Here is a 23753-nt window from a genome sequence, read left to right on the forward strand (position 1 = left end):
GAAAAGTGCACCAGTGTCAGGTGACTTGAGCTTTCTCGACACCTTTAGTATTCAGAAAAATCTTGCTTATTTATTCTAATTGGGAAGGTCTGCCCAAATTTGTGAGATGAGCACGAGACAAACAACTTCCAGATGTAATAGAGGTGATTTCTTGGTTTCCATTGTACGTGGTTATTACTTCAGTTGAAGTTCTCGGTACTGCGAAATTGTGGTTCTAACCCTCCTGCTGGAACCGAGAAGAAAGAGTGAAACTGGCATGTTAATTCTACAAGCACTGAAACAGTTTTCTAAGCAACTTAATTTCCCTCTAATATTTACATCAGCAGGTCTCAACAGGACACACTGATGTGTTGCCCGCAGCCTAATACCAATCATAGAAGAAGCATGAAAGTTACAAGTGACTGACTTTTTAAAAATAAGCCAGAGATGATGTAAGGTTATCACAATAATATCATGGTCATACATTTGCATCTCAAAATGCTCTCTTGAGAGAAAAGCAAGGGTGGGGTTATGGAGATGAGGTCAGGAACTGCACGTGGGACTGTGTTGCCCACGCCAACACCATTCTTATATGTCACAGATAAAACAGCGACTGCTGCTCTACATCATTAGTTTTCTTAACAAATCCTTTTATCATACAAAGGTATGACTAAACCTTGCTCGCTTACCTTTCTGCTTATAGCTGATGATTAGAATAAATTCGGTTTTGCTTACTGTGTAAACCTACGTATAGCAAAGAATGTGGACCTTGGAGATTTACGAACCACTGGTATATTATTGATTATTGTAGTGAAATGAAGTATGGTAGGAAGGAGGAATATAGCCTGGAAAAGCAGCGGAATCCCAGTTAAGCCTCACAGAGTGGCACTACCTTGGTGAGGTCACCTCAGGCTTGGCTTGGTCTTATAGGTTAAGAAACTCAATTTCTCTAGGGCTCTGTAGTTCATCAGACTGAGACAACTGATTTGGGCTGTCCAAACTGTCAAGAGACGGTCATATAACATTCACTTATAGATGTTATTCACTTACATTGGGAAATCTTCCCTTCCATTACCAAAGTTATTTCCTTCCTGATTTCATAATACCCTGAAAATTGAATTTATGATTATAAGGTTGGCTAGTAAGCATGGAATCAGAGAAAAATGTGAAGGATGGTTTGGGCAATATTCTCCAGGTCATGATGAGGTCTGAAGAATTATCCTTGACCCACAGTACAGAATATCTTTCTAGTAACCAGCTTCAGGGGGTTCCCAGAGGAGGCCCACCCTCTGATGAGTGCTAGACAAACACTGCCAATTTCTGACTCTGGGTTTCCTTTCTCTGTGCTCTAAGCTTCCTGAGTCCCTTCCACTCAGACAATTGGTTGAATTTCTGTATATTTCTGCCACCATTAGGGTTCCGTGATTATACATAATAGAAATTTCCTTTGGCTAACTTTGAGCACAAAAGTGGAAGTTAATGGAAGGTACTGAGAATTCTTAAAAAAATTGAATGAAACACTGAGACATCCTAGGTCTCTAACAGGATCCATGGAGCTGCCCCCCAGGGTGCTTACTTCCTAGTAGAAGGAAACAGGCTCTTTAATAAAAAGAATGGTCAATTATCCCTGGAAGGGGGTAGGGATAAGGTTTAAGGTAAGACAAGATTTCATAGGGGTGGTATTTGAGTTTAAAAGATGAATAGTAAATGTTTGCCTGGTTATCATAAAGGAAGGAAGGAAGGAAGGAAGGAGGGAAGGAAGGAAAAGAAAAGAAGAAAGAACACTCCAGGCACAGAGACATAAAGTTGTAAAAGAGTATACAATATTTGAGGACATGAGTATTATTCCACATACCTTCAGATGTCCTGGGGATTGGGAAGGTAAACGTTAGTGAGAAAAACTGGAAGTGAGGAAGCAGAAGACTGATCATGAAGACTCATATTGCAATAAATTCATCACGGAAGACTGGTATCAGGGGATCCCTGGGTGGCGCAGCGGTTTGGCTCCTGCCTTTGGCCCAGGGCGCGATCCTGGAGACCCGGGATCGAATCCCACGTCGGGCTCCCGGTGCATGGAGCCTGCTTCTCCCTCTGCCTGTGTCTCTGCCTCTCTCTCTCTCTCTGTGTGACTATCATAAATAAATAAAAATAAAAAAAAAAAGACTGGTATCAAATTCAAAAATCAGGGGCTACTGGGCGGCTCAGTGGTTGAGTGTCTGCCTTCAGCTCAGGGAGTGATCCTGGGATTCCAGGTTGAGTCCCACATCGGGCTCCCTGCAGGGAGCCTGCTTCTCCCTCTGCCTGTGTCTCTGCCTCTCTCTGTGTGTCTCTCAGAAATAAATAAATAAATAAATAAATAAAATATTTTATTAATAAAAATAAGAATTTTTTAAAAAAGATTTATTTATTTGAGAGAGCGAGCATGAGTGGTAGGGGCAGATGGAGAGGGAGAGAAAAATCTCAAGCAGACTCTGTGCTGAGCACAGAGCCCCATGCAGGGCTCAATCTCACAACCCTGAGATTACGACCTGAGCTGAAACCAAGAGTCCAACACTTAACCAACTGCACCCCCCAGGTGGTCCCCCAAAATAAGTTTTATGTGTAAAACTCCTACATACCAGCAACAAAAAAAAGTACTCATGGGGATTATTTTTCAAAGCTCAACAGCTTTCTTCCTTCTTCTCTTGGGGACCACTGGTACCCTTCTCACCAGTAGCTCACCACTCACTGCCCCCTCCATACACACACAGACACACACACACACACAGCTACTTGGTATTTCATGACTACTGGAGTTGTTTTTAAAAGTTTAGAATCAGGCCAAACTTACAATGTAATTTCACCAAGACTGACTAGACTTCATCTCTTGGAGAACTATTCTCTGAAAGTCCTGCGCTGGCAATAAAAGACTGCGATTTCCAGGAGGTAATTTCCCTAGGTAATAAGATATGTTGAACCTGGTTTTCTAATCCATACTTGGCCTTCAGATAGGTTCAAACTAGCTGCTCCAGCTGGTGCTCTAATTCACAGAACCCAAACTGAGCATCAGACCCTGCTGGACTCTTTCCCACCATCTTTGTGGACAGGTTAATGCAACATGTGGCACATCCAGACATAGATAAACCTTGGGAAGGAATAATTGTGAAATTTTTTTTTTTTTTTGCCATTTTGGGCACAAGAATTTTGACCCTAATATGCAACTACTGTGCCTTCAGTTCAGGTATTAAATAACTAAAACCTGGAAGGGCACTTAAATTTTGGAATTTAGGAAGGCAACCAATGGATTTGTTGAGAATAACTGAATTTTTGTTCTGAAATGAGAATTTTGATATTTAAGTGTTTTGTCATAGATGATGAAGAATATTTTGCTTTTAATGCATCATTTATTATGGATTCTGCTACGTCCCTTTCTTGCTAAGGAAGTAGGGGGAACTCCTAATTAGTGTGGCCCAAGAACTATTCTGTTTCTTCTAGGCTCTAGAAATCTCTTTGTCTTAGCTTCCTGGGCTATGATTCTATTTCTCTTTTCAGGGCCCTTATTTCTAGTGTCAGGTTTATAGGCTTTGCTTATGTATTTCTCAAAGTGCAGTTTTTACCATTTTTTTTCTATAGCAGGTTTGCTTTCTTGCAAAACGCTGGCTGTCTGCTTTACTGAGCAGCAGGAATGGCTACAGGTTGCTGCAGTTTTCCGTCTCTCTAACCTGAGTGTTCTGGGGCCACGTTGTGTCTGTTCTAGTCACTTTCTGTGACATGGATATAAGGGGGAGGATTTGGCCATGTTTTAACACCATTTGCATCCTTACCTTCTCTTACTCACACCTCTCTCCCCAAATAAGTAGCAACTCGTAGCACTTTCCAATAGGATGTAACATTAATATCTCTGCCAGTAAAGAAGACCCAGAAATAAAACTAAACTTACTATTTTCAACTTTGCACAAGATCACAATTAAAATTCTAAGAAGGGATTTTTAAGGAGACATTAGGATTGAATAAAAGGTACAGCATAGGAACTATGTCAATGGTACCATAATAGTGCGATACGGTGACAGATGGCACCTGCACCTGTGGTGAGCACAACATAAGGTATAAAGTTGTTGAATCACTATGTTGTACACCTGAAACTAATGTAATATTGTGTATCAACTCTGCTCAAAGAAAAAAGACACTAAGATTATTTGTAAATTTTGATTCTCCTTATCATCTCAGATCCTTATTACCATAGGGCTTACTGACTATGGCAGATGGCAGTTTCCAAAGATGGCTGCAACAATATGTCCCACCCCACACGTTCTTCTATATGTGACATTGCTCCTTTCCCATCAAGAGATCACTATTTCTCTACCCCTTTGAACCTGGAAAGGCCCCATGACTGCTTTCACAATAGAATATAGTGGAATACGGTGGAATAAGTGGAAGTGATGTTGTGCCAGTTCTGGGCTTTGCCATTAATTGGCCTGGCAGTTTTGAATCCTGCCTCTTAGAAGCCAGCTGCTATGTAAGAAGTGTGATGACCCAGGATGATGACAAGAATCCCAAACCACACTAAAATACTCTTAGGGTGAAAGGCTACGTAGGGACAGAAAGAAGCCAGGGAGCACTGAAGCTCTGGACATCAGAGCCAAGGAGCCACCTTGGACGTCCATCCCAGCAGAGCCTTCAGAGGACTTTGTGACTGTAACTACATGAGAGTCCCCAAGCAAGAACTTCCCAGTGGAGTCTTGTCAACCCACAAAACTATGAGTTAATGAAATTCTGTTTTGAGCCACTAAGTTCTGAAGTGGTGTGTTAAGCATCAATAGAAAGCTGGAACACAACCTATGGTGACCAAAGCAGAGTCTAAGGGCAACCCTTCTTTCCTAGCTTTGAATGGAGTAGCTCTGTATTCATCTATCTTACGTTTTGGGATTCTTCATAAGAAATTATTTAGAAAAGAGTGGCTCTGCCTCTTTAAAAAGTCTGACCATCACTGCCATGGATGATTAAAAATTGGCTAAATACAGGTGGACTATCCTTGAGGACCATAAAAAACATCCGATCTTCCCTGATTTCAAAGGTATCTTTCTTTAGACACAGACGTACTTATGCCATTCTAGATGGATCTGTCTTTATATCTGATTTCCAAAGCGCTTGATAAAGGGTTCCGATGTCAGTTTCTAGCAGTCTTCACTATCGGGAAATTCTTTCTCAACAGAGACTCATAGACAATGGCCTGTGCCCTACTCCTGCCCTCGTTTGAGTTCAGGAAAAGGAGTTTGTGGCATCTCTCTCGGTGATCTGGACCATAGCTCTTAGGAGAGAGCAGAGATCACTTTCCTTGGTGCCATTATCCTGTGTTAAGTACAAGATGATGACGAAATGCATCTTCACAGGGGCATCCATTTTAAATAGAAATGGCTTCTTCATAAAACTTGCACATCCTATGGCCCTGAGCTTTGCTTAAAGCATATGAAGTACCCTTGCCAATCAAAACCATTTTTCCTTCAACACTGAGCAGAGTTATATGTAAAAAGATTTCCTGAAAGACTTTCAGCATGCTCAGCTAAGAGCAGTGTTTTGAGTCTTGCTGCACTAGTGTGCTGGTTCCTTTTATCATTCGGACCATCTGTGATGAAGTCTATTTTGTTAACTCAGAAAACCTCAATTTCTGTAAGACTTTAAGATGAGGCATTAACATATTTTTATGGATTGTGCTACCATTATGGTTTTGGAGACTTCTCATTTCTGTTATTAAAAAGAAAAACCCTGCCATCTAAGCTTCTCATAAGAAACTATTTTTACATTTATAATCTTTAAAGATGCTTATGAAAAGAAGTGCTTTGAACTCTTTCAGTAAGATTTAGCTCAGTCTAAAGCTTAACAACAATGTAATTTGAGTGAGGGTGTCTGATCCTACCTGTCAGAGATGCTGCAGAAAGATACATAAATCACAGCCAGAATCTCATCTGAAACCAGTTTAAAAATTCATGCAGCTAAGAGTCGTTCCTGTGTGATCTGGTTTCTTAATACTACAGTATACCCTGAGTACTGGGATTTCAGAGCTGGAATGCACCTTGAAACTCACTTTATCAGGCTCCTTTGTGCTGCAGATGAGTAAACTGAGGCCATGCATCCTGACTCAGTGTTATCAGAGTGTACCTCCTCCAGCCAGCAGGGGCACCGGGAACTTGCTAGAATGCAAAACCCAGGCACCGCCGCAGACCCGTTGCGTTGGAATCTCCAGTTTGAAGGTCTCCGAGATCGTATGTGCTTCATGGACCCATTACTTTGAGAAACGCTGCCCCATACACACCACATTGTTTCCCAAGAGAAGGACAAGACTTTGGGATCAGATCGTTCCAGATTCAAAAATCCAGATTTTTCACTGACTTGTAAAGTAGCCTTAAGCAAGTCACTTAAGATGACTTTGCTCCTCCTATTCCTCGATAGTTCAGTGGGGATGATCATAACCCACACTGGAAGGTTCCCGTGGAACTTAAAGAACATTTGTGTAGTTCCTACTTGAGTGCCTGATAGTAGACCTTCGATAAATGGGAACTGCTGCTGCTACTCCCACTCCAACTCCTGCTCCCAGCACAACTACAGCTCTGCTCTGCTGATCTACTAATACTACTGTTGCTGCTACTGCTAATACTCTCCTGCTGCCACTGCTGCTACTCCGACCACTGCCGATGCTCCTGCTCCTGCTGCTCCTGCCGCTGCTGCTACTCCACCACCAGCAGCACCATGGTTATTAGTATCTGCAAGAGGAAAAGTAACCAGTCCTATACTGCCAAGTGACCAGAGTGAAACTGGGGCTCAGGTCTCCCGACTGTTCCTCCAGGGCAGCTTTCGCTGGACCTAATCATTTCCCTTCTCTTTGAAGTACAGCTGAACAATGCCAGAGCCAACATTCTTATTTAAGACACTTCAGTTTTTGGAGTAGGATATAGAAAAAGGAGACTGCTTTTTAAAGATTTCCCTTTAAACTTCCTCAAACAATAAAGTCAGTTTGCTCAAATCTGTGTCCTCCCAAAGCGTCACAGCCTCCACTCAGTCTGAAACACTTCTAGGTGGCAGCTTCTGTTTCTTTCACCTGTAGAACGCTGCCTTTCTCTAATTTTGCTTCTGGCCCCAAAAAACCTTTCCATAGAAAAGTATACTTGATCTGATAGTACATGTATGTTCCTAGAAAATAGGAGCTGTGTTGAACTGCAGGGTGACCTTAATTTCTTAAATGAATTTTGTGTATTTCTGTCCTCGTCCTTTCAGTATTCAGTCCTACACTCAAGATATGTAACCCTACTCTGAACAGTTGTAAAAAAAGAAAAAACTTTCAAAGTATGAAAATAAGATCCTGCCATTTTGTAAACTGAATTAGGCATTGATTTCTTTCCTTGAGGTCCCAGAATGACTTCTGGTCCCTGTACTGAGAACTGAAGGCACATGACCTAATTTGAGCACATTGGTTAACATACTGTAACCCCTTAGCCTCAGATATATTGGATTCCAAAAAGTTATAAATCCCCTGGCTGGTGAAATAATATATTTATGTGAAAAACATCCAAATATCCCAACAAGATCTAAAAAAACACTCAGCAACTATAGATACCTGACAGATATTCCTCTCTCATTTTGCTAAGAAAGTGTAAACAGAACAGGATTGTACTTAGGACCAGTTTCAGGTTTGGTCCCACTGCAGGAGATAGAGCAATGCCACAATTTATAAGGAATTGCATGGCCTAAGATGGATGGACACCATGAAAGTTGTGCATCTGAACCCATGAGGAGGCTTATGAATCCCAGGGGAAGAGTTCTAGGGTGAAGTGGAAACCCTTAACAAGCCGTGGTAGGAATGATACATCTCATTAATATCCAAAATATATAAGCAACTCACAACAACAAAACAACTCAATTAAAAAATAGGGAAGGACCAGAATAGATATTTTCCCAAAGAACACATACAGAAAACCAACGGCACAAGAAAAAATGCTCAACATCACTAATCATCAGGGAAATGCAAATCAAAACCACAGGGAGATATCACCTCACACTGTTAGAATGGCTAGTATCAAAAAGACAAGAGATAAGTGCTAGCAAGGAGATGAAGAAAAGGGAATCCTTGTGCACTGCTGGTGGGAATATAAATTGGTTCTGTCACTGTGGAAAGCAGAATAGAGACTGCTCAAAAATGAAAAATAGAACTACCATATGATCCAGCAATCCTACTTCTGGGTATATAGCCAAAGGAAGTGAAAACAAGTTATCAAAAAGATATCTGCACTCCCACGATCATTGCAGCATTATTCACAATAGCCAAGGTAATGGAAACAACCTATGTGTCTCTTGACAGATGGATGAATATGAAAATATGGTGTGTGTGTGTGTGTGTGTGTATATATATATATATATATATATATATAAAATATTCCATATATATTATATATATAATACAATGTTATATTATTGTTACATTATATAATATAATGTAATATTCAGCCATTAAAAAGCCATTAAAAAGAAAAAATATCATGTTATTTGAGACAACATGGATGAATCTGGAGGACATTATACTAAATGAAATAAGCCAGACATGGAAAGGTGAGTATTGCATGATCTTACATATATGTGGAATCTAAAAAAAAAAAAAAGTTCAACACATAGTAACAGAGAGTAGAATGGGGATGGGGATAGAGGGAGATATTGATCAAAGGTATACATATAAACTTCCCTTATGAGTATGTTATGGAGACCTAATATATAGCATGGTGACTATTGTCAATAATAGTGTATTGTATACTTGAAATTTGCTAAGAGAGTAGGTCTCAAGTGTTCCGACCACACACACTAAAAAAGTAACTATGGGAGGTGATAGGTATGTTAGTTTGATTATGGTATCATTTCACTATATATATGTACCTAATATCACTTTATACTTTATATAGTTTTTATATAGTTTTTACTCATCAAAAATAAAATTTTTATTTTTATTTTTTATTTTTTATTTTTTTTTAAATAAAATTTTTAAAAAATGAAGTGAAATGATGTACTTCATCCTCTTATGGAGGTGAAAAAGCACTGGGTTTTTCATCTCCGTGAGGTGGGGAAAAAGCAGGACTTGGCTGCTACTAGAACAAGTGGGTGCAGTAATAGGTTTCCAGTTTGAGGGCCGTGTCTCATGCTTGCTCAGTTTAGCAAGCACTGTACTTTGCACTTTTAACAAAACTTAAGCATTCGTAGGCATCCAAATGAATCAGAAGATCCAGTATATATTTTTCAAAGCACTCCCCTCTGCATGCGCGTCCTTGCACGCACACACACAAAGTGGCTAAATTCATAAACAAGCTGCTTTATCAGGGTCAGAGAACCTTAGCATGGATCCAAGTGAGTTAAAAGCCATGGATATAAATAAGAAGTCAAACATTTCCTGAGTGGGGACCTAAGTCCACAAATACACTGTGCTGTCCCAAATTCCAAAGGCAGTATTTCCCAGAGTCTTAAAAGAGGTCCTTTTAAATTTTAAAAAATTTATCTATTTGTTTATTTATTTTCTAAGTACTTGTACATTAACTAAATACAGCTCCAAGTACTTTAGAAATGCTAATGCACTTAATAACGTAAACATTCTTTGCCAGGTAGGTACTCCTCATATCCTCCTTTTACAGATGAGGGAATAGAGTCACAGAGAGTTTAAGTAACTTGCTTGAGGTTAAACAGCAAATAAATGGCAGGATAGGAACTCGGGCAGTTTAACTCTACAGTCTATGCTATTCACTTATTGTGTTACATTATGAGGTTCTATGTCGCAATTTCCTTTATAACTAGCTGGTAGATAAATTTGTTAGCTTGTAGTACTAACAAAATCAAGATGGTGAGTTCAGTACTTGAATGTGCCAATTATTGAGACTCTGCCTATAGCAATAGATAATCTGTAGTTGTTTGTTTGCTTTTAAGTGGGCTCCACGTGGGGCTTGAACTCACACCCTGAGATGAACCTGATCCGAAATCAAGAGTCGGATGCTCAATTGACTGAACCACCCAGGCATTCCTGTAGTTTGTATCTTTAATTTCAAAGTCCTCAATTATTTTTTTTAAGATTTTATTTATTTATTCATGAGAGACAGAGAGAGAGAGAGAGAGAGGCAGAGACACAGGCAGAGGGAGCAGCAGGCTCCATACAAGGAGCCCGACGTGGGCCTCAATCCAGGTCTTTAGGATCACACCCTGGGCAGAAGGCAGGCGCTAAACCGCTGGGCCACCCGGGCTGCCCCAAAGTCTTCAATTAATTATTAGCTAACTTTTTCAACTCACAAGACCTTTTAGGGCCACATGTTCTTATATGGTACAAGTATAAAAAGGAAGCTAAGCATTATTTCTAGAACATCCTAAGGTTGCAATACAAGGGACCAGGTATAAATGCCCAGAGCTTACCAGAGATTTGTAAGAGAGAATTTAAAATGAGACTAAAAATAAGTTCTCTGCCTGTTGAACACCTCAGTGCTTTCCTTCCCTGCTGCTCTTTGCATGAGAATCTGCCCCACAGGTCAGGGTTTATTATAGGTTGGAAAAGTTTCCAATAGCCAGCCACAAACTCGGGAATCAAAATCTCCCAACACACATAAAAAACAAAAAACTTCCTTAATCTGTAGCCAGAAGTGCTTCTGGGCCTTGGAACTGCCCCATTGTGCCTCGGCCACTCCAGCACAGACAGCCGGAGGGTTGCCATGGAGGCAGGGACCCAACTGTGTGGGCCGGTTTCAATACCCAGCAGCTGCTCACTTCAGAAAAGCAGGATGACAGCCCAGTTCTGAATGAGCATTTTTCTCTGGGTTTCGACCTGACCTGCATATTGTTTTCTCATTGAATTTCCTTTTATTTATTTTTAAATATCAACTTTCCTTGAACTTTCCCTCTCGTTCGTGTTGCATTTGGCAGGACTACAGCATTTCTCTTTCCTTCTGTAGAAAATGTGAAGTTGTTTTTTTTTTTTCCTTTAACAGTTCCTGAGGTTTTCCCTGTGCCTTCTTTATCTTCCCCACCCACGCAGCCACCCACCCACGCGCGCACACACACATACACACACCCCTTTGCCTCATTATGTGAAGACCCAGCACAAACCCACTGAGTTTCATTACTTCAAGAAGTATGAAGCCCAGATAACCCCCCCAAACTCTCCCTGATTCACCCAACATCAGACTCATTTCATACGTCCTGTGCAAGTTTGGAGGTGAAACAGAAAAATGACCCTTTACTCACATTATTCTGGCCACGATCAGACAATCTATGTTTTAATCCTAAACATATACTTAATACACAGTTGATGAACAATGGTTTTTCTTCCGCTTTGTTTACATGTTGGCAAAATGCAAAGAATATAAAAATTTAAAGACTCCTGATATGATATCTGACTCCCTTCTCATGGGGATTATAGAAAACCTGCTCTTGATGCAAGACAAGAGCTGCACTATATCTAAGATGGATTTTGCCCCCTTCAGCTCTTGAGGGGTTTGGAATAACTTGGAAGTGAAGTTTGTGCTGCTGTTGAGCTCTTTTTTTTTTTTTTTTTTTATGAACTTGAAGCAATTTGTTTACAAGTTTGTTGTTACTAAAGACTGTCAGAGAAAAATGTTTGTGGACATAGTATCCAAAAGGCTGCCAGCACCCAGAACTTGCTTGGTATTCAAAGGAGAGCTCATCCAACATTATCCTGCACACTGTATAATTACTTGCATGTTGAGAGCCAAAAAAGGGAATGCAATCCTGTGAATGTGTGTTTATACTGAAGATTTTGAGAAGCAAAACAATTCAGCAAGCATTCTTCATCTCCAGCATCTGGGAATAATTAATTTGCTTGGGATGGTTTATAGCATGAAGTTGATAAAGTTGTCTGAAGCTTTGAGGCCATTTGCCTTATTTAAAACTTTCTGCTTTAGGGTTTTACATTGTGGCTAATTTTAGTAAATCTTTTTATTTTTAATCCTAAAATGCTGTGACAGGGAAGAACCTTCTGCTTATGGTTTCTTGATCATTTTCTTTTTTGGTCTTATTCCCACTGTGCTCAGGAAGCTGGCGCTCACACACCTCCCGCTCCCTTCTTCCTCCCTGTGTGATGCTGCAAGGAACTCTCAAAAGTGAGGCCCTGGAAAAGGTAGTTGAGTTTTTACATATTGTTTTCAGTAAACACTTATTGGAGCTCTGAAGAGTCCCTCTGGAGCTCCATTTTACAAATTTTAGGCTGGGACACTGGAGATTGTCAAGAGAGACTCTCCATCCATTACTTTATGGAAAGTATTGTGACAAGTTCTAATGGTTTATATTAGGTGCTACATTCCTTTAATTGTGACTTTTAGGAAGAAAGCACAGTCTATACAGTTGACCCTTGAGCAGCACCAGGGTTGGAGTGCCAACCCTCCGTGCAGTCAAAAATCCATGTGTAACTTTTGACTCTCCAAAAACTTAACTACAAATAGCCTACTGTTAACCAGAAGCCTTACTGATAACATGGACAGTTGATTAATACATATTTTGTATGTTATATATATATATACACACACACATATATAACACATACATGTATACATATATATAATACATACTGTATTCTTACAATAAAGAGAAAAGAGAGTGTTATTAAATCATGAGGAAAAGAAAATGCATTTACAGTACCATACTATTAAAAATCCACATACAATATAAAAAAAAAATAAAATAAATAAAAATCCACATACAAGTGGACCTGTGTGGTTCAAACCCATTGTCGTTCAAGGGCTGACTGTACATACAATGTCTTCTCTATCCAACCTAGCCTTCCGATGTGTTGCAGGGAGCTTATCAGTCCCCGGGGAGTCTCCTTCGATTCCTCACTAGGGCATACTAGAATGAAACACAACTGTTACTCTGACCTTAGTTTAATTTGGGATTTCAGAATAAGAGCAAATGTCTTATTTTTGTTGGCTGAGTGTTCCAAGTGTTTAACAGTGTTAAAAGTTTTCTATGGCACTTTTGAAAGCTCAAATTTCACAACATCCAGCTCTTTTCTTTTGAATCCTGCTGAGAAACAAACTAAGGAAGTCCTTAAATATAGCCAGGCTTTCACCCCCACCTCTCTCTTTTCTCAGAATTTATCTCCACACTTTGACAACTGTTTGAAATTGCTTGTGGCCTATATTTCAGATCTCTTTGGACTAAATATATGTCGTTGTCCTTCACAGTCAAAAATAACTTCTAGAAAGATTTCTGTTTATGGGGGTTGTACTCACAAAGAGTAACCAGCCTGAGCTTCAGTCCTCAGGTTGGCACACTCACTGCCCTAGAACCAGATGATGCTCACTCAGAGAGCTACTTTTGCTTTTCTGTCTCTACACTCCCACTCTGTACAGTGTGACACTTTCCTGTTCCCTCCTGAAGGCTCAGAAGCAGGGACTGGATCTTACATCAGTCACTTAGGTACTCTCATGGGACCACTCTCAAAAGCCAGTGCATGGTCCAGTGACTGGACTGGTACTGGCTAGTCATGAGTTTTCTCAGATCTGTTTTCTGATACAAAAAAAAAAAAAAAGTAAGTTCCATGAATATAGAGAACTTCCCTTTCATGTTTACCACTGTACTTCATCATGTAGAAAAATTCCTGGTGCATATCTTAATAAATATTTGACCAATAAGTAAACAAAAGGGTAAGTAGATGTGCGGGATGGCGTGAGATTTTCCTGAAGCTGAATTTATTCATTTTTCAGAACTCCTAATAGTATGTTCCTATTTTTCCCTTTATAATGCATTTATTTTATAAAAATTATTAAATAAGGTAAAAACATTATTAGGGAGATTTTAGGCCACAGGGAAATATCATGCAACATGATATTAGTTCCCCAAATTCTTGCACTCATCCATAAAACTCAGAATGTGGAAATCACACCCCCAAAGCATGTTCTCTCTTGCTGTTGCCTTGTCTCTCATGTTACTATCCTTTTCTTCATAAGAGTTGCCTCAGAAGGGGTAACAAAAAGTTAATTTATATGAGCCAAGGTAAAAAACATAATGTGGATTCTGAATCCCCACGTAGCTGAGCATCCACTTAGTGCCAGCCCCTGTCCTGTGCACACTCACACACTATCCTGCCTCAGTTCTGAGATACTAATTATTACTTCCCTTTTACAGAGGTAGTGACAAGTAAGCTCAATTTTGGGTGGCTACCTCCTCCCCCAACACAAGGAAGATCTAGAGGGGTGAGGAGGTCTGAAAGAGGTTAATGGAAGATGTGGGATGAAACGATGCTTTGCCAATCAGTGGTGATTTGGTTGGGAAGAGAATGACATTGTGATAAGAAGGAAAGGTGAGCACACTGTGGTTTGGAACAGAGTCCAGACTGACCTAAATGGAAAGCAAGCAGCAGATACGAAGCCTGTGGATGCACCGATTGCCAACTCCATCATTTTGCAAGCACGAAGCTTCAAAACTTGGTATGTTCTGAAGCTTGCTGGCTTCTTGGGTTTCTATTCAGCCAGTCAATGCCCTGAAAGACACATTTGTCTCTGAATTTGTTTACTTGACTATTTTTGGCTTCACCTAATGTTGCTTGGGAAGATGATTGTGCTCTTAACTGCTGGTCATGTTTTCCTATTAAATTTCCTTTCCTATTAGATTCTCTTCAGACCTTAGTATACAAGCTCATAAGTCTCTAAGCATAATCAGTCAATAGCCCTGCAGCCAAGTGTGCACTGCATTCCAAGTTTGTGTAAGAGCTCAGACTATTGGCCCCATTACTGTATCTGTAAGCTCAGTGTAAAAATTGTGTGACATTAATCTTATAAGGGGCTTACTTTTCCCAGTGGCGAGAGCCTATGGACCTAAGGATATGTGCACCATTGTTAACTCTGAATCATCTCATTTGCAGAGTGAAAAGCTGATAAACTTGACGATGTGTGTATATGTGAAGTACCTCGTTTAACGACAGGTGGTAAGTGTTCAATAAATTGTTACTACAGTGGATTCTCATTATTTACGGGTTCTATATATATGAATTTGCTTACATCCTAAAATTTATGTTTAACCCCAAATCAATACCCATGGCACTTTCATGTTCATTCATAGACCTGCGCAGAGCACTGAAAAATTTGAGTCACCTGATATACACATGCCTAGCTGAAGTTGAACAAAGTAACACCATTTTTGCTTTAGTTCCCATACTATAAACAAATGTCCTTTTTTCTAATCTATTTGGTGCCACATTTTCCACATTTTTGTGCTTTTCACTGGTGATCTTGTTATTTAAAATGATTCCTAAGTGCAGTGCTGAGATGCTTTCCAGGCTTCCTGAACACAAGAAGCACCTTTTAAAGAGCTATATGTGTTAGATAAGCTTGATTAAGACATAAGTTAGAGGGGCGCCTGGGTGGCTCAGTCGGTTAAGTGGCTTCCTTCTGCTTAGGTCACGATCCCAGAGTCCTGGGCTTGATCCCCTGAGCCCTGCTTCTGGTTCCCTGCTCAATGGGGAGCCTGCTTCTTCCTCTCTCCCTTCCCCTGCTTGTGCTCTCTCTCTCTGTATCAAATAAATAAATCTTAAAATAAAAAAAGACTAAGTTACAATGTTGTTGGCCAAGAGTTCAATGTTAATAAATACATAATATATATTAAATGAGGAAATAATGTGTCTTTAAACAGGAACATACTAAAGTTATGCATTAATAAGTTGATGAAATGGTGACAGATCTTGAGAGGGAAAGAGAATTATTTCCGCCATGGCCATTTTTAATACTATATATATATATATATATATATATATATATATATATACACACAAATATACATAAATACATGGGGACTAGGTATATGTCTATACACATATATATGTACATTTCTATTAATCCTAGTAAAGGAAAAAAGACAGTACTTGGCAAGAAACTATGAAATATATTCAGTGATTGTATAGTGCTATTAATGTTTAACTTTAAATTGATATGCATATTATAAAGTATTGACATATTAAAAATTTAAAAAAGAAACTGTGACCACAGGCTCACAGGTACCTAACCCTGCATTCTCTCTAGGAACAATGGTTTCATATTTGCAAATCAGTGTTCCCAGCAACTTGGCACCGCGAATAGTGATAATCTACTTGCATTTATTGTTGTAGTTATTCAAGAGAGCCAAACTCTGTGGTTGCTGCCTAAGTCCAATCTATTAAGAGTATCAGTGATTTTGTTAAGTTAAATCAGAGTCCATCATCTTTCCTCTGCTTCTACCTTATCCAGATTCTCAAAGTGGTGTCTCTTCATGGTCCCCATTCAACGCAATATCCTTTCAGTTCCTGAACTGATCTCATCTAGGTTAATAATCCCTGATTCATTTGTTAAGCTTGGTATGACCTCCATCCCCTACTCTTGCTGGACCTGGAACCTACTAGAGTGATTGACTTCTCAGGTTGATCCCTCAAGTCTACTTCACAAGCCATCATCCTGGAATTCTGTGCCCAAGGATGAGGCCTGAGTGTCTATATCACCACTGAATCTCATTACCTCCACATTTCCTACAAATAAGGATCTACCATGTGACAGATACCCACCCAGTTAAGCCTTTATTCTCACAAGGGAGAGAGAGCTATAAAGAGATGTAATATAATGTAGTCAATGAGGTGTAGATGACACTGTGGGAGTGTGGTAGGGAGATAGTAAATTCAGGAAGGTAATATCACTTTGCAGAAAACTGATATTAGACCCTAGTCTTGAAGAATAAGGAATAGCCAGGCAAAGAAGAAGATGAAGGCTGCATAAAGATGTTTTGGATTGGGGCTCCTGGATGGCCTAGTCAGTTAAGTGTCCAACTCTTGATCTCGGTTCAGGTCTTGATCTCAGAATTATGAGTTCAAGCCCTACATTGGGCTCCAGTTTTTAAGTGGAGCCTATTTCTAAATAAATGTTTTGGATTAATGGAACAGCATAAGTGAAGGCAAAGAGGCATGATAAAGCATGGATTATTCTGAAAATAACAGACACTTAAGTTTAACTGGTTATAAAGTGCAAAAGAAGAGACATGGGGGATGAGGCTGCCTACGGAGATCTGTCCTATCAGCAGCCTATTCATTGTGTCAGTCTTGGGGAGCCAATAAAACAGTGTAGCTCAAATACATGGCTGAATTTGAGTTATACAAAGACCACTCCGATGCCTATTTGGAGAATGGGTCTGAGGGATGTCAACCTGGAGACTGGAAGACATTTTTTTAAGTTTCTAATAGTTCTGGTGGGAAAGAGTAAGGTCTTGAATGAGAGCAAAGGGACCGAAAGGAAAATATGATAGATCACGCTACGGTAACAAATGACCCCCCATCCATTTCAGTGGCTCATCATGGAAGTGTATTTCTCAATTATGCAGTTGGCTGGGCTTCTTTGACTTGGTGACACTACCATCTCAACACAAAACCTCTGCATTCAACACAACAGGAAAAAAGGAATGTTTCAGGTAAAGAGAGCTAAGAAATTTTTTTTTTACTACCTTAGCCCAGAAATAAGATATGAATTTGTATTCATGTTTCATTGGCCCACACTAGTCATATGGCTGTAGTTAACTGGAAGTGGGATGGGAAGTATCATCTCTTATATGCCCAGAAAGAAAAGGAGAATTGGATATTGGTGAACACTGATGATGTTTACCACAGTCAAGGTCATGGTGGAATAGAGAAGGGATAGCCACTGTCATGAAATATGCACTGAGCTAGGGATGCAGATGGAGAGGTGAAAGAAGTTTATTATAAACTTCAGGCTTTTAGCTTGGGAAAATAGAGGCTGATGGTGCCAGCCAGTGAGACAGGGAAGGATGAAGCAGCACCATATTTGAGAGTAAAATAATGGTTTGGGGGATACATGAAACATCCTAAGGTAAGCATTGTATCCAGAGTGGGGTAAAAGGTAATGTAGGGCAAAGCTGAAGGCAGTTACAGTGTTTGAATAGTAACTGAATCATGGTCATGATTGGAAGGCAAAGCAGACAAATCACCAAGAAGAAGGTATTTTGGGGAAAAATATAGATTAGTGCTCCAGGCTGCTTTCAGCAACAAGCACATATTTATTTGCCGGATGCTTTGAAATGTGTATGTTAAAGATGTCATTAAATGCCTGACTGTGCTCTGAACCTTAGCTAGCGAGTGAGGTCCTGGTTTTCCATCTCTCTGTAACCACCTAACGTCCCTGGGCCTGGTTCCTGTTCCCATTAATGAGCCTTCTGTAGCCTGGCCACATGTAGGCAGCCCTGCTTCACCCCTGTCTAATCATACCATGGAATAGCTCTTATCTGGCACCAAGGCCATAACCCTAACAGAGCTTGCTACATCATTTAGACCCTGCTTCGGACACTTACCCCAGGTTAAACTCTCGTGTTAGACAGTTCCTCCAAACCCCATCATGAGTCCCTTACAGAGGCCATTGCCTGACTCTTGCTCATTAGCCTTCCTGCCAACTCAGAAGACTGTGGTCCAGCTTGCCGCAGGCCATATCCTTAGGAATTTAAGAAGGTCAGTAAAAGCAATGGTTTTGTATGTTTTCCCCAGAAAATATTTACAACCAGTAAAGGATGCAATTTCTCTGAGATTCTAGAGTGAGAGGTGAAAGGCATTATATAGGAACCAGCCTGGAAGCAATAAGACAATTGGTGGAGAGGTAAGCTTGCTCCTAGCTGGACATAGGACTCCATGTCCAAAGTCCATAGCTGCTATTACAGGGGACCGAGTGTAAGGAAGAAAGAATTATCAGAAAGCTCATAGCAACTTCAGGAAATAGGTCAACTACCATCCTCATGCCCCCTGTACCTGGACCAGATGAAAAATCTATGATCAAGCCTATAGGAAGACACAACAGATCCACTGTGACTGTAGGAAATAAGACTTGGAGTCCAGGAAAGTGGAGCAGGACCATGGCTTCAGGAACACCAAGTGTCAGAGTTAGGTTGCAGAATCACATTGTTTTAAGAGTTCTGGTCTAAACCAAGCAAGAACGAGGATGGATAGTCTTACCTCCTTCCCTCTGCCCCCAGGAGAAGAAAGGCTGGTAAAGTAGCAGGTGAGGAGAACCTTGATCAGGGCATGGGGCAAGGCAGGCCTTCTCCAACACAGGTTAAACCATGAGACCCAAGCATAAGGGGATCAAGTAGGCATTCTGGCTGCGACAGGGGCCCCTCACGACAGCTCTACTTGACAGAAGCCTGAAGCCTTGGAGCCTCTCTATGACCTCTAACAACAGCTTCTTCCAGGCTCCCATTGGAACCTGGGGGAGCAGCTATGCCGGTTCAGTAGAGTCAGTATGCTTGGGAAGGTTGGAGGGAGGTAACCTGCTGTGACTGGAAGTTCACTGAAAAGACCGAGCTAGGGATGCTTGTAGACAGCAGCCAAGAGGAGACTCAGGGATAACTGTCAAAGCTGACACTCTATTACTTGTTCCAAAAGGTGACCATATTGGAGCGCCTGGGTGTCTTAGTTAAGTGTCTGCCTTCCACTCAGGTACGGGGATGGAGCCCAATATCGGGCTCTCTGCTCAGCAGGAAGTCGGCTTCTCTCTCTCCCTCTACTCCTCCCCCCGCCCTTGCTCATGCACACACACTCTCTCTCACAAATAAATAAAGTGAAATAAAAGATGACTATATTTACAAATCAACTCTGGAGTGCTCAAGTTCACACTATTGCTTAATGCAATTAAAAAGAAGTAACACTCCAGGATTTTTTCTCTTGTTTATCCCTCTTGGAATTTATCTGTTAAAGAAATGATCCGGATTTCACTGATTGCATTTGTATGCTATTGTTTCAAGCATGCCTCTTGTAAGTTGTAATTATAAAGTGACACTTGGTTCTAGATACTTGAACAAATTCAGAGTTGATACTGAGGGAAAAAGTTACTCCATAGGTGGTTTTCCTCAGGAGGCAAATGGGTTTCTTTCCCCCAATTTTATCAAGATACAGTTAGCAAATAAAATTGTTTTGTAGTATAAAAAAGTTATTGGAACCAATACAAAAAAGAAGTAACAAATATGAAAATACATTATGTACTGTAACACGGAATAAATGCAGGATATGGAAACTGTTTAAAAGCTAGTTGTGTAGGTGGCTCAGTAGGTGGCTCAGTCGGTTAAGCGCTTGACTCTTGCAATTTCCACTCAGGTCATGATCTCCCAGTCGTAGTACTGAGACCCATGTCAAGTCCTGCTCTGCCCTGAGCTGAGTGCAGAGTCTGCTTGTCCCTCTCCAACTGCTTCTCCCTGCCAACCCCGTGTGCATGCTCTCTTTCTAATAAATAAATAAATAAATAAATAAATAAATAAATAAATAAATAAATAAATAAAAAATAAATAAATAAAGCTAGTCATGTAAAAATAGGCTTTGTACCCCCAATTCACGGAGTAGTGCTATGCTAAGTGTTTTATATACATTGTTTTATTCAGTCCCCCCCACAACTATAAGAGGTAGGTCTACTGTTATTATTTGCATCTTATAGATGAGGAAACCCAAGCTCACAGAGTATCTGCTTCAGGTCATGCAGCTAAGTGGTAAGCAGCGGAGCCTGTGGTCAAGCCTATATCCGTGTTGACTCCAAAGGCAGTACTTCCTCCAAGCTGAGAACGCTGCTGTGTCTTTGTTTCACGTGTCCAGCTGGGCTCTCCTCACTCACTGTCTGCAGCACCAGCTCTGGTCCCTACTGTCGGCCCCAGAGCAGCCTCTGGGGATCTTGAGCAAGGCCTGGTTCTGGAGGAGGGCTCCGTCCCCCGCAACAAGACCATGATGGCCAAGCTCTGGGCCTTATTGGGCAGCACTCACATTCCTGCTAAGCGCCCCAAGTAGGACAGATTCCTGACTGGGTGGAGAGAAGAATTCCTCGCATTCTTCAGCCGCTGTCCTCTATCCTCGAAGGAGCTCCTAATCTCAAGTGGGATGGGGTGGGGGGGATCCTTCATTTCTAATGTTTGGAATTACTCTGAATTAAGTCCTGTTGTCCAAACCAGGAGAAGGGGGGGGGACAAAGGGGTGGAGGGAGATTCAGGACCATTAAGACATGTACTTTTCCTTAGAACATGTTTCAGGATTGTTGAATCAGGAACTCACACTCTCTCAAGTCTCTAGGGCCTGTGAGGTCCTTGCATTTGACCTTCATGGTTGCCAGACGGTCTATATTGTTTGTCATTCTTATACATCATAGCATCCTAATATTAGTTATACTTTGAAAATAGAGCAGTCCAGATGTTTGCATGAATGTTATCTCTCTGCAATAATAACACCTACTTCTTTTATAAATAAATTTGTTTACTATGCTTTGCTACTTCTATGATCTCATTTGATCTTCATAAGAAATCTGTGAGGTTGGTATTATTTCCATTTCACAGAAGAGACATCTAATCTGGGAAGTGAGGTAACTTGCCTGCTGTCAAACAGCTGCCAAGGCAGAGGTGGCCTGTGACCAAATTTCCTGACTTCCCTCTACCACGTTTCACTCAAGGTCTCCCATTATGTCATCACAGATGCTACAAGGTGGTAACTGGGAGTCTTCCCAGTTAGTGGGTAACATCTGATTCTCCTTCCCAGAGACAGACTCCAGTGAGAGACTGGGGGTTTAGGGGCCCAGGGGGGGCTGGCTAGGGCCCAGGGACAGAATGTCCTTGTAGCTGTAGAGTATGAAACAAGAAAGTGATCCAGCATCTTGAGAAGCTGAGTCAAAAAGCCAAGCCAACCATCTAAGCTGTGATTTTCAAGGTATGGACTCTAGCCAACTGGTAGGCTACATGCAACTTCCTGATGTTCCACAAACTGATCCCCAAATGTAAGTCTTTTCTTTGGATCTTACTAGCAAATGGCCCTTGATGCCCTACATTTGCAGTGTGTGTCTGTGTGTGTGTGTTTGTCTAAAAGCTACTTACTAATAACTGCTGAATTGTCAAGAGTTGGTAGTATTTGATATTCATAAATAAAAATTTAGTATATAACTAGAGTTTACTGAGGGCTAAACTAAATATTCACCTTGCTGCCAGAAAACACCCTGCAATATTTGCAAACTCCCACTATAAACATACATGGGTAAATTGTTGAAGTATCCTCAGTTTTGGGGAAGATTGTTTTGTTAGCAGTATCAGTGCTCTATTGAGTTGCTTATTCTTTCCTGTGGTTTCTATCCCTGCTTTTTAATTATAAATGACCCTTCTTCACCTTCATCATCATCTATTTTGTTTGAGGTGTACTATTTTATTAACTCTGTGTTAGGATAGTGATATCTACACAGATCAACGTGATTTATGACCTATAAGTTCCTATAACAAAACATTAACACAAATATGGATTGCAGTATGCATAGAAGCCATCCATACCAATACTGCTAAAGCAGATATTTACATCATCTGAATAAAATGTGTTTGCACAGTGACAGTTTGTTGCTATCAGATAAATCTTTGAAAGGTAGGAAAGACTGGAGTGTGTGAGTCTTGGAGCCTTTTACCTCATGTAGGTGGAACTCAGTTCAAAAAGTTTGAGAATCACTGAGTGGCAAAGGAGAACTTGGGTTCATTATAGTGAGATGGGAAGGACTACAGAGAACAGAAGAGAGTGAACATTTGAAGGAAGCCTGGGAGGCAGAAATTAGAGAGATTTCTAGCTCTGAAGAAATTATGCCTACAGTGTCTCTTCAGATGTCTGTGGCCCAGCATAGATGTGGAAGGAACAGTTAAAAATGAACTTGTCCCCAGGGTGCGCTATAGGGTAGTTTGGCTTGGGCACTGTGCCAACATGCCCTGCCAGAGCAGGTAGGGGCTGAAATCCAGCTGTCCTTCACTGACTGTGATCTCTAGTGCCAACGAAGAGAAAGTTTTCTGTAATTTGCCTCTACAGAATGCCTTTTAGTAAATGACTTAGAAGTACCCTATGGGGCACCTGGGTGGCTCAGTTGGTTAGGTATCTGCCTTCGGCTCAGGTCGTGATCCCAGGTCCTGGGATCGAGCCCTAAGTCAGGCTCCCTGTTCAGTGGGGAGTCTGCTTCTTACTCTGCCTCTACTCCTCCCCCCTGCTCATGCTCTCTCTCTCTCTCTCTCAAATAAATAAATAAATAAATAAATAAATAAATAAAATCTTTAAAAATAAATAAATAAAAATAAAAGTGTCCCTACGTGCAAATTTTGACCCTTGAGATAAGGAAGCCCTGGGAAACTCTTTTTTTCATGGATACACCGAAGGTGGCCACTTTTGCTTCCAACCAGAGAGGATGGCTGAGTAAGCTAAGGATATTGAACAGGCATTCAAGTTAGGCTTGAAACTTAGAGTCCAATAATGTGCTTACATTTTGGCAAAGTCAGAACATGGGAAGAAAAGAGAGCCTAGATACAAAAGAAGGTCTTTCTTCAGTTTCTTGGAATGCCACCAAGAAAAACCTTCCAATACTGTAAGAAAGCCATCTAGAAGGAAGAACCCATGGAGAGATGTCTTCTTACCCTGAGAATCTTTGGGTTTGAATTCAGGCAAAAGGAAATCATCTGGTTATAATTAAAAATTGCAAGTTCCTTAAATGACGCAGGTCGAAATACGGCTACCCTCTTCAAAAAGCAGTTCTAAATCTAACCTGATGTATAATTTCATGAATACTTTATTATGAGCTTTACACCACTGTTAATCATTGTGTGTGTCCCATTTCATAAAGTGATAATAGTCTTCAAGTAAACCTTAGTGAATAGTAAGATATCATTAAAGGTAAGGATGTAAAATAATATTTAGTTTGGCTCCTGAAAGTTATTCATCTTGATTTCTTACCTGGTAACTATTGAGAGACATGAGCTGACATTGGCTGCTATTT

The 23753-nt window shown here is 40.6% G+C and overlaps 1 protein-coding gene and 1 long non-coding RNA gene across 14 annotated transcripts in view; both read left to right on the forward strand.

The window, feature by feature from the left end:
- Positions 1–17406, forward strand: part of LOC112673375 (uncharacterized) — a 114933-nt gene extending 97527 nt beyond the window's left edge. Inside the window, exons 6-8 of one of the 2 annotated variants that reach the window (XR_004819219.2) lie at positions 12018–12103; positions 14846–14908; positions 17284–17406. This is a non-coding gene — a long non-coding RNA (uncharacterized LOC112673375). The remainder of the gene's footprint in view (positions 1–12017; positions 12104–14845; positions 14909–17283) is intronic. The other variant, XR_004819220.2, reaches the window with a different exon arrangement.
- A 4058-nt stretch (positions 17407–21464) lies between these two features.
- The window catches only part of EHBP1 (EH domain binding protein 1), a 346207-nt gene continuing 343918 nt past the window's right edge, over positions 21465–23753 (forward strand). For 7 of the 12 annotated variants that reach the window (XM_025468944.3, XM_025468970.3, XM_025468967.3 and 4 more), the window contains exon 1: positions 21468–21740. The gene's annotated coding sequence lies outside the window, so the exon portion shown is untranslated. Of the gene's footprint in view, positions 21741–23753 lie in introns of all 12 variants that reach the window. The other 5 variants (XM_049115565.1, XM_035721685.2, XM_025469004.3 and 2 more) reach the window with 3 other exon arrangements.

Source organism: Canis lupus, chromosome 10 (assembly GCF_003254725.2).
Source record: "Canis lupus dingo isolate Sandy chromosome 10, ASM325472v2, whole genome shotgun sequence".
Lineage (NCBI taxonomy): Eukaryota > Metazoa > Chordata > Mammalia > Carnivora > Canidae > Canis > Canis lupus.